The following is a 10,725-nucleotide window of genomic DNA, read 5'->3' on the forward strand; positions in this document are numbered from 1 at the left end:
AAATATACCAAATCAGCATACTTTCTACCAGTGAAGACAACTTATACCATTGACCAGTATGCAAATCTCTATGTAAAATAGATAGTACGTCTTCATGGAGCTTCGAGGTCGAACGTGTCAGATTGAGACCCCACTTTTACTTCCAAGTTCTAGAGAAGTTTGCAGAAGGCAATGGGCATGCAGCTGAAGTTTAGTACAACTTATCATCCTCAGACTAACGGTCAGTCTGAGAGGACTATCCAGATACTAGAAGACATGCTAAGAGCATGTGTATTGGATTTTGAGGGGTCTTGGAGTAAATATCTACCCCTGATAGAGTTTTCCTACAAGAACAGCTATCAGGCGACCATAGGAGTGGCTTTTTATGAGATGTTGTATGGTAGGAAGTGCAGATCACCTATTCACTGGGATGAGTTGGGTGAGCGCAGATACTTGGGTCTTGAGGCAGTCCAGAGGACCAATGAAGCTATTGAAAATATCAAAGCTTGGATGCTTGCATCGCTGAGTAGACAAAGAAGTTATGTGAATCTAAAGCGTAGGAACGTGGAGTTCCAAGTGGGAGACTATGTCTTCCTTAGAGTCTCACCACTCAAGGGAGTGAAGAGATTTGGCAAGAAGGGCAAGCTGAGTCCTAGGTTCATAGGACCATTTGAGATCCTTGAAAGGATCGAGCAGGTGGCCTATAGGTTGGCATTACCTCTGGCGTTATCGGTCGTGCACAATGTATTTCATATTTCGATGATGCGGAAGTATGTGTAACACCCTAGATAGCCAAGATCGTTACACTGTGTGTTTATAAAAGTGCAAGACTTGCTAATCAAGTCAATCTGTTAGAAACATGTTACTAAAACTACAGTTGAACTAGGGTTAAAAGATTTTGGACTCAAAAGGTTTATTTCTTATAATCAAACATTTTTACATGGGATCCCAAAAGTAGTAAAGTTAAAAGACAGTTTACAAATTTTCAGGATTAAAATACAGTTACTAGCCACTCTAAGGCAAAACAGACAATTAGGCCTTCCTCGGCCGTGGTGGCCGATTGGCTAACTATGCACATTCAGCCTCAAAGCTCTCCATCTCAGGACTGGTCCACTTTTCTCTTGCCTTTACCTACACCACATAGCACCTGTGAGCCAAGACCCAACAAGAAAACACAATAACAGAGCATAATCATCACGCAAACAACCAAATAACTCATGCAGTATAAACATATTCTCAACATTCCAACTATCCACGCTAGTCAAGCTTTCAGCATATCAAGCACATCATTCTATATCAATAATCAATTCACATATGATAACCAGGGTTAATTCCCTTAGGCCGCACCCTCTATTTATCCCACTGACTCTGGCTCGCTTAAACCGAGCTCAGTGAATATTAAGCTGTCCTCAGCTACCAGTGGCCGAGCCGCGCCCTGTGCACAAGTATAATTTATGGCACTCTTAGGTCGTTTATCACATGTCCCATGGCATAATACCATCTATGACATCATACAGATATAGGGAGCTCTTAGTCCCATCACCAACACATAACCGGGTGCAGTTTTCTTACCTTTGGATTTCGATAGCTTTACTCAATTCAATCCTCAGGCACGATCTCGTCTGAGCCCTAGCATACACCTAGTAACGATCACAAGTTAGAACCAAATCCAAACCTCAATTCCAAAACCCAGCCTCGGGACCAATCCCAAGCCCTCGGGAAGCCCTAATTCCATTAAACGGGGCGGTGGAATCAAACCCCGAGCCCCCGGGAAAAAACCCTAAGAAATAACCCAAAAATCCCTTTCTCGGAACAGGGTAGCGCTACAGTGCCCTAAAGTGGGCGCTATGGCGCTACAAATAGAGCCATAAGGCTCCCAGACGCCCAAGCCTAGCGCTGCAGCGCCCTAAGGCTAGCGCTACTGCGCTAGTCACAGCCAGATACTACCCAATTTTCTCCTCTTCAAATTTCCTCAAGCCAAACCTTTCCAAAACTCAATCAAACCTCAACCAAACTTCAAAACAAGCCTCCCAACATCCTCAACTCATCCCAAACAACCTAACCACCAATAACTCAATCACATGCACCCCAAAACACAAAATTCACCATGACTGAACCTAAAGCTCAAAACTCAACAGAAACCAACTGAAATCACAGAATTTATACCAGAGTTTCTTACCTTTGATGGATGAACTCAGCCTAGGTTATCTTCCATACTTTCTTATCCTTCACCTCCTCAAACCCTTAGGTTTAATTCCCTAGAATTCCCACAGAAACTCTGCTTAGAAAAACCAATTCAATACCAAATCAAGAACTGAATACCAACCTCAAGACCTTACCTTAAATGATGAACAACCCTTGCTAACTCTTCAAACCAAACCAAGGATTCTAGTCTCAAGCTCCTACCCAAACTCTCTCTGAGTTTTAGCTCCAAGAGACCTCAAGAATTGAAGAGGGAGCCCCAAACCGTGCAAGAGAGAAGACTCCTGTTTTTTTTTTCCCTTCTTTCCTTTTCCTTCTGTTCTTTCTTTTCTTTAGACTTCTACCATTTTCTACATAATCTACTAAGGAAATAAAGCCAAAACAACACTTATCTGATTCTAAACACCAAAATACCATATTTCCCTCCCACTTATAACTAAGCTTTTACATATCTTAAGGGCATTTTAGTCATTACACCCAATTCCCGCTAATTCCTCGAATGGCTCTAATATTTACCGCTAACTTCCCGGAACCTAACTAATCACCAACTATATTCCTCAATATCAAAATAGACTCCAATATATTCTCTAAATTCCCAGAGATACCCCCAGACTCGCCCCGAGCCGGGTATAAATCCTCGTCGTGACTTTTTCGCTGCACCGCTCACTAAGATCGCCTCGAGTCACAGATTACAAATATATCCACATAATAATGTGGTCTCAATAATTTATCACAATTATTTACATTTATGCCCTCAACGGGCTAAAATTATGAATATGCCCTTATAACCTAGTCAGGGCCTACATGCATCCTAATTCACATAGTCATGCACAGATATTCAAATAATCATCTAACATGCTTTTAATCATTTAATTCACATATAATCCAGTTATGCCCTCCCGGCACACTAATCAATACCCTTAAGCCTTATTAGTGAATTTGGGTCATTACAGTATGTGTCTGATGAGACTCACGTACTGAGTTATGAAGATCTGGAGCTGCAGACAGATTTGTCCTTTGACGAGCAGCCAGTCCAGATATTAGACAAGAAGGACAAGGTCCTGAGGAATAAAGTTATACCTTTGGTGAAGGTATTATGGAGGAACACCAAGGTCGAGGAGGCAACCTGGGAGTTGGAATCAACCATGTGGGACCAGTATCCCGAGCTGTTCAGGTAAAATTTCGAGGACGAAATTCCTATAAGGAGAGGATAGTTGTAACATCCCAAATTCCCTAATATGGTTAAGTGCCTGGATTAGGGGGCCGGGAGGCAATAAGTGTGTTAATTATGTGTTAATATGGAGTGAGGATGTTATTATGTGAATTATATTATAATATAACTATGTTTGCATGTTAGAAATGTTAAATGTGCGTACGTGGGCCTATATCTTATAAGAGGGGCATTTTAGTAACTTGACCCGCTGAGGGTATAATTGTGAATTTAAGTCTGTGTGATTGAGACCACATTATTATGTGGATATATTTGGGTTACTCAACAAGAGGTGATCCTGGTGAACAAGTTAGCAGAAAAGTCACAACGAGGTACAATACTCGGCTCGAGGTGAGCTTAGGGGTACTTTAGTAATTTAGTACATTGCCGGGATTTTTTGGGTAATGGGAGATTAAATGATTATTATTCTGCGAGTGATGGGGTTTTAGAGGAACACCCGAGGAGTCACGAGAAGTGGTGATTGACGGAACTTCCCTTGAGGCCACTAGAGAACTTAAGTTAGTGGTAAGGGTATTTTGGAATTTTGGCAAGATGAAGGTATAAGGTTTAGACAGCTGGGATTCAGAAACATTTAGAAATATCAGTTTTTCAGCTCTCACTTTCTCTCTCCCGTATGAATCTATTTCTCTTCATGGAAGCTTGAGAATCTTGAGGAAATTGGAGGACCAAGCTTAGGAAATTGGAGGATTGAGCTTGGGAACTTGGGGACTCTAGCTTAAGGGAATCATCATCTCAGAGGTAAGTGTTTAAATTTAATTTCAAGTTGATATTTCTGTGGCTTGGGTTGAAGGCTTAAGTATTTGCATGTTCATTAATTTAGAGAGTGAATTTTGGCTATGTTGATGAGTTTTAAGCTAGTAGTTAGCTAGGTTTTGTTGCTGGAAATAAGTTATATTGATTTTGGGGATTTAATTGAAAGATTGGGGTATAATTGGATTGTTTCTAGTTGGGTTCGGCTAAGGAAAAACCCAGAAATTCTGGGTTTGAAGGGCTGGGTCGCGGCTCTGTTCTTGGTGTGACGCGACCCTCTAAAGTAAAAAGGAGCCAGGTTGGGCCCTGTGGCAAGGGCAGGTTGCGGTGTCACAATGGCTAGGCCGCAACACATGTCTGATGGCTGGGGAGGCTGAGCCTCTGATTAGAGGTGGGCCGCAACATGGGAGCATGGGGTCGCGACTCTTAAGGGGTTTCTGGACCCCGAGAAGGTTTTAAGGACGGGAACTCAACCTTTTGTGCTCGGGATCGATTCTACTTCCGTGTTGGGTGGAATTCGACGTCCCAGAGGCTAGGACTCAGTCCAGAATCCTTTATTCACTTGTTGTTGATGGAATTCTTTATTATGGTTGTGACTAGGTCAACACTAAGGGCTCAGATCAAGGATCGTACTCAAGGGTCGTGTTAGTAACTTGCATTTGGACGGAAGGTAAGAAAAATGCACCCAGTATGTGAATGTGTGATTAGGGCTTGGCTCGATGGTTAAATATAGACATGATTAAGGCTTTGTCCCTATTAATGAGCATGATTATAATTATGTTTGTAAGTGTCTAGTTAAGCACACTGAAGTGCGCATGATTATGATTATGCATATGTATGTTATCTTAGTGTATTATAATACATTGTATCTGTATGTATGTATGACAAATGAAATATGTGATTGTCTATTGTGACTAGAGAGCTCAGTTTATAAATCAGGGGATTATTAGGATGTTAGTTGGAGATTGACTTATTAGTCGAGGGCACATTGGATTTTGAGAGACCCGTCTTATAAGCCGAGGGTCTTAAAGCTTGGACTTATAAATCGGGGGCTTGTGAGGCTCGACTTATGAGTCTAGGATCCGTAGGACTCAGCTTATAAGTTGAAATTGGCATTATGCTCATGGAGTGCATGCCACCATGGCTGGGCAACCCTGGGAGTGCAACATGCACTTGACTGACCTCGGATGCCAAACAAATTGAAAGTAAGTGTGACACGCACTTGTGCGACTCTATGGTTGTTGATTTGTATAATAAGGACACCAGATTCAGTTATTACTGTTTGGCAAATATATTACTCTGTGAATTGTTTAATATGTTTTCTTGTTGAGTCTTTTGGCTCACGGGTGCTTGTGGGGCAGGTAAAGGTAAAGAGAAGCTCAACCATCCATGAGTCGGAGGGCGATAGCAGTGACATGTACATATGCAGTCCACTCGACCACCACGGCCGAGATTCTTAAGGAAGCTAAGGTTGAACCCACCTTTTGCCGCCTAGGTCGGCTTATTATGTAATTTGGATGTTGTAACCAGTTTTTAAACGAATGTTTTTGGGATCCCGTGTAAAGAACATGTTTTTGGGTTTCATGAAATGGTTATGACTTTACCAAAATTTTAAATACCTAAACTTGTAGTGGCTTAATCACATGTTAGTCCAAATGACTTGTTTAGCAAGTCCAGCACTAGTTTTAAACACACTTGGTAATGGACCCTAATTAGCAGGGCGTGTTCTAGTCGTCCACCTCCAGTCAAATGGCCAGGTCGAAGCAATCAACAAGACCCTAAAGAGTTCCATAAAGAAAAGGTTAGAGGAGGCAAAGGGAAAGTGGCCTGATGAATTACCTCAAGTTTTGTGGGCTTATCGAACCATAGCATGGACTTCAACGGGGCATAATCCTTTCTCCCTAGCTTATGGATGCGAGGCCATGTTTCCTATTGAGGTCAAAATCCCCACAATACATAGCCATGCATACCATAAGGCCTCGAACCAATCTCAGCTCGAAGAAATTCTAGACCTCATAGAAGAAAAACAGGATGAAGCCCAATTGAAAAATGTTGCATACCATCAACGAGCTACTATATACTTCAATAAGAGGGTTCGAGATGGAAAATTTGGATTGGGAGACATGGTGCTAAGGCGTGTATTTTTAGCTACACGAGAACTGTCTACAGGGGTACTTGGACCTAATTGGGAAGGACCTTACCAGATCAAGTATATCATTCGACCTGGGGTGTACAAACTGGTGAGGTTAAACGGAGAGTTGGTTCCACAAGCTTGGAATGGTGAACATCTACGACCTTATTATCAATAATGTAGGAATGGTCTTTTCATTATAACCAAGCATGTTTATTTTTTCTGCTTTTTGTCAATAAAATGCTAAGTTTTGTTCAAAAGTTGCATTCTCTTTCAATGTTGTATTTTTTGCAAACCCTCGTAATTCAATAACCTATGGTCACACTCATAGGATATTAAGGGGGCATCAGTGATATACAATCATACCATAAGTTTGAAAACATAAATAACATAGAATAAAAATGAAAATGTCTGGATCATTAACCCGACATGAAAGTTTAAGTATACATGTGAGCTAAAAATGTCTGGACTTAACCCGACATAAAAGTTTATGTGTATACACGAGCTAAAACTGTCTAGACTTAACCCGACATTAAAATTGTGTGTATGGATTAATAACCAAACACGCGAGCTAATATTGTCTCAGAGCTAACCAGACTGTGGAAATTTATAAGTGTATGGATTATAAACCAAACACGAGCTAAATTAGTTTGGAACAAACTAGCTAAAAATAATCGACAGTAAGAAAGTTGGAATGCAAAATAAACCAACTACGAATCAAGTCGAGGCTGGAAAATTTTGCAAAATTAGTTTCGACCTCATGATTCTGACAACTTACTCGAGGATGATAAAAAGTGACTAGAAAAACAAGACATAACTAAACTACGAAAATTACATGCCAATTAAGTATTTTCGAGTACATGGTGAAAGTAAGGTTCGGCCTTGATAATAACGATGTCAAACACAGATATATCGAGTAAATTGTGCATGAGTGCATTGAAATTCTAGCTTAAATCCAATGGATGTGTTTGTGCAAATAAACAAATATAAATCAATTCTGTAATATAACATGCTCAAAATATTTTGACCCAGAAATGTAAAGCATATATTAAGACAAAAAGCTTAGAATAAAATCAAATGCATAAAAAACTTTCGAGCCAAAAGACTGGATGCATAAAGATTAAAGGTAATATTTAATAAAAATATCTCTAAATCGAGCTATTTATTGTCTCCGTCCCAAGGGCAAATATAAAATAAATAATTAATTAAGTTACAAAAGGTTTAATGGGATGCAGCCCATGACCTTGTCTTCACGAGGTAGACGTTTCCCCACCAGCAGCACCTGGTGCCTCCGCCGTCTTCTCGGCCTCGAGTTTGTCCTCCTCTTCCTCAAGACGAGCTTGTCACTTTTCGACAAATCCAGCCTCTAAGTTCGCCAAAAAGCTGGTATCGAGGTTAGGATTGTTCACCCAAATCCAATACATCGCCATATCTACGGCGTTATCTTTCTTGGTTTTGAACTCCTCAAGAAGGTGGGCATTCTCACCTTCGATTATCTCGAAGGATGCCTTCTTCTCCTCTTCCAACTTGGCATTTAGCTCTTGAAGCTCCTTAATCTTAGAATTTTTGGCCTCGACTTCTTTCATGGTTATGGCCATAGTCAACTCGAGATCAGACACCTTCTAGGCAATCTCCAAGGCGGCCTCCAGTTTCAACTCTAGCTCAAATACCCTCAGAATGGCAACCTCCCCTGTTGCCGCCTCTAGCCTCGCCACTTTGAGCTCGTCTGCGAGCTTTAGCAAGGCATCCTTGGCCTTTTGAGCATGTGCCCTGCTCGTGGCCTTTTGAGCTTTAGCAAGGAATTACATAAGAAGTGCAGAAAATACATGTAAAGATCATAAAATAAGACTACATCCTCGAAAATCGAATTCTCGACTCCTTGAATCCATTCACCATCGATACACAATCCCAAGCATCCACGAACCTTACCGCCACTATAGCTATTTTCCTGCACATAAAACAAAAAGGAATGAGCCTAATGCCCAGCAAGGAAAATCTAACACATACATCATGTACATAAATTTCATAATAATCATAAAGACATAACATAACACTTAATACATACACATACTATAATGGCCATTATTACTTGGGGTCCCATAGACTAAACAAGTCATATGCCCATGAGATTAGTGGGGTTCTACTAGCTAAGTAGGTCATATGCCCATAATCTATTTGGGGTCTTGTTAGTCAAATGGGTCATATGCCCAAGCCTACAAACATACATATCATAACACTTATCATAACATAAGAAACATAAGATAACATGTAGAACATATAACATATGCATTCCTATCCTATTTTCCTTACCAAAGTTACCGGGATAAGAGGACAGCGTTGGGACTTTTGGAACACTCCTAAAACCATATATAACAGGGTGAGTAGATTGAAGAAAAAGTAATGAAAAGAATGGAAGGACTAAACCTTTGAGAAACATACTTGCCAAAAACTTATGTGTAAGTTCTTAGATTTCCTAACCAAAATAAGAATAAGGTTAGAAGACTGAGTAGAAGACTATGAGAAAGAAAATAACATAATACCAATGAACTAGGGTATAGAAATACCTTGAAGACTTGTAGACCAATCTAAACCTCGAACCGAAATACTATGAAACCTTACTTCCCAAAGTGTTTGATAAGCTTATAATGATCAAGCTTATGATTCCCCAACCCAGGTGTTTACACTCTCACACTCACTTAGCACTTGCAGCCTCTGAACATAGAGCAAAAGATGAATAATGGCTGGGTAGTAGGTCCTATTTATAGAGTTTAGGAATGAAAGGATCTTAATTTTACTTGAATAAAAATAATAGCTTTTTAGGTGAAAATAATTTGAATAATCGTTCAGCAGAGGCTGAAGACTCGTTCAAAAAGGTGCTGGACTTATCAAGAGGTTGAATGGCTGAAAGGAAAAAGAATTCAAAAACTTTTGAAATATACTGAAGGAGGCGATATATCGCCTGGGCCAGTATGCCCGAGGCTGTCGTGCATCGTCTCGTGTTTTTCGTATCTACGTGCTGCGATATATCGCCCCTATAGCTGCGATATATCGGCACACGCTGATTATTTAAACACGAAATTACACATTTTTAGCTAAGTTTGAATGGAGTAAACAACCTTGACTAAGCCCTCAACGTATTCAAAGCTGCTGACTGACCTTATAGCATTCAAACTTTACCCCTTATTAAATTTAATCCTCAAAATACTTAATCCTTAATCACCCATCCATAACATGTGCTTAAAATCCTATTGGTCCTTATCTAAACCTTATAGTATAATAAATATTATCCTTAATATCAGTCATATTAATCAAACCTTAGGTTAAAATTAATATTCTTAAACTATAGATTAAACTTAGAAAATTTATAAGTACTACTATGAGTGTCCAAATAATTCCCGGTCTGAACCAAAAATCCACAGTTACAAAGATAATACTATAAATACTATAATACTACTATCTAACTAGCTAAGTAAAGTTCTTGGACTCTACACTTTGTCAAAGACAGTGTTGGCATCGTGGCAGGAAGTGAGGAACTCCCACTGCGGGGCACCAAGGTTGCTGAGACTTTGGCCCACACGGGACAAGACGTCCAAGCCTAAATTGACTCCATGCGACCTAGCAGCATTGTCGACCACGTATTTTGGGACGTGGGTGGAGATCGTCCAAAATCGTTCCCGTGTGGGAGCTCTTTTTTGGGCAGCAGGAGCATGATGGGTGACTCGGGCCAGAGGAAGAGACGGGGGGTTAGGGGGCGCCACTGGCTGAACTCAAATTGTTATCCCAACCTCGGGAACTTCAGCTGTTACCCTGACCTCGGGCGTAGCTATGGTCGGGCTTTGAGCGGCCGAGGCTGGAAAGACCACCTCGAATGTCTTAGCCACTTTAGAGTGGTGCCCCGCTCTCTGAGACGCCCTCTGGCGTTTACTTTCCTTGACCCCCAAAGGACGAATAAGCATGTTGTCGAGGTCAGCGTCCATGTCACCTACAAAAACACACAAGTTACAATTTAGTGATCGAGCTTAAGCCACTAAAAGAATCAAGACTGAGGTTAAAAGAAACCTAACTAGAACACTCAACCGAGCTTCGGCGACCAAGAAATTCCCCTATCTTCTAAGGACGTTGGGGGAGTCCCTTCTCTATACATAGGAGATAGCCTCAAAAGGTCTCTATATATGTTGGTCCCATATTGGACGGCAACCCCATCACAGACCTCGTTCAAACTATACATAGTTTGATGCTGACCTAACCAATTATCAAACCTACGCACTCTATGATCTACCCATGACCACACATAAAAAGTATCCCTAGGATCCGGGAAGAGGATTAGTTCATCAGGTTTGTGCTTAAGTAAAGAGGGGGACCACATGGAGGAGTTAAGCACTACTTTGCCTCCATCACCCGAGCTCGGTGAAGCTTCGTCTTGGGCTTCATT

Source organism: Humulus lupulus, chromosome 3 (assembly GCF_963169125.1).
Source record: "Humulus lupulus chromosome 3, drHumLupu1.1, whole genome shotgun sequence".
Taxonomy (NCBI): domain Eukaryota; kingdom Viridiplantae; phylum Streptophyta; class Magnoliopsida; order Rosales; family Cannabaceae; genus Humulus; species Humulus lupulus.